We start from the raw sequence: 1,715 nt of genomic DNA on the forward strand, positions 1-1,715 counted from the left end.
GGGGGCGGCCGCCCGCCCCGCCCGCCGCTGCCGCCTCCTCCTGCTCGTCCACGAATTTGTTCTCATCAAACTTGTCAGTGTGCCCCCGGCGGATGCGCGAGGACGGCGTGTTCCGGGCCACGGAGGGAGCTCGGCGCCTGCTCAGCCGGGCTCCAGCTCCTTCTCCGGACTGGAAGCCCCGTCCCCCGTGAGTTTTAAGCCACAGGTACCAGATTTGAACTGTGGTCGACTGACCACATGAGTGTCCAGCAACACAACTATTATACTATCTGCTAGTCCTCCAAGGGATCGTTGTTTTTTGTTGTTGTTGTTGTTGAGAGATTTTCACTATAGGGTGCGTCCGCTCGCCTGACAGACAGAGACATAGAGACAGAAATCACCCCCCCAGGGGGGATGGTCACGCTGCAATCCCTTCTCCTCCATTCTCCTCTCCGGATCTTGGGCACGCACGCATACGCGCCCGGCGTGAGTTTTAAACCACCGGGTTGGGGACACGAACTGCGGTGGGAGTCCAGCGACATAGCCATTACGCTAACTGCTGGTTCCCTAAGAGATCGTTTTAAAAAGAAAAGGGCCAGCAATGACCGTGGAGGTTAAGTCAGCCAGATCCCACATGGTCAACCTCACAGTTCAAGTCCCAGACCCAGTGACTTGAAAAACATGAGGGGTGGGACCAGCAGGTGGCACAGTGGCTGAGGCACTGGACTTCCACGTGGTCGACTGTGGTTGGAGACTTGGACCTGGTGGCTTGACACGCTGGGTGTGTGTGTGCGTACATGCCCAAAATCTTGAGGCTAAGGGAGGAAAAGGGATTGCAGCGTGGCTATTCCCCCTGGGGGGTAATTTCTTGCTTTCTGTCTCTCAAGTGCACATGTCCTATAGCAAAATCTCTCAAAAAAAAAAAAAAAAAAAAAGAAAGAAAGAAAAGAAAAGAAAAGAAAGAAAAAAAGAAAAAGAAAGAAAGAAAAGAAAAGAAAAAGAAAAATATGCCAGGAATATGTGCTTGCCCAAAATCCCAAAAGGAGAGGGAAGTGAAGAGGGGATGCAGCTGTGACTAAGCCTGGGGGGATGTTGCTTTTTCACTTTCCCTCTCTCTATCTCTCTATCTCTCTACACGAGCTCACGTGCCCTATAGCAAACTAAAAAATGAAACAAAACAAAAAAATAGGAGCAGGACCAGCAGTTGGTGGTTAAGGCGCTGGACATTCCCAAATGGCTGACCACGGTTCGAGTCCTGGACCTGGTAGCTTGCTTTCTCACTCTCTCTCTCTCTCTGGTCAAATGAAAATAAATGAATGAATAAATAAAATTAAAATGTTAAAGATCCCCCACCCCCCAAAAAAATATATAGGAACAACCGACAAGTATTTTCCTGTACCTCCTAAGCTCCAGGCAGCATGCTTGCTGACTCCATGATGACCCTGTGAGGTTGTGGAATTGTCTCCATTTCACGGGTGAGGAAACAGGCCCAGAGGGCTGGGGTTAGTCAGGTCATGGCTGTGTGTGTCACTCCCACTAAATCACATTTGATGTGGTTCCTGAGGTAACCAAGGGACAACTTCCTTCTCATGTCCACTGAGGATAAAACTTCCTACGATGACTTTCCAGTTCCTGAACTGCTTTACCAACTTCCCAGGCCTGGGGGAGGGAGGACCGTGCCTGCGATCTGCACCTGATGACGAAACGGCAGCTGGCACAGGAGCTGGGGGGCACAC

This window comes from Tupaia chinensis, unplaced genomic scaffold, assembly GCF_000334495.1.
Source record: "Tupaia chinensis unplaced genomic scaffold, TupChi_1.0 Scaffold000374_1, whole genome shotgun sequence".
Classification (NCBI taxonomy): domain Eukaryota; kingdom Metazoa; phylum Chordata; class Mammalia; order Scandentia; family Tupaiidae; genus Tupaia; species Tupaia belangeri.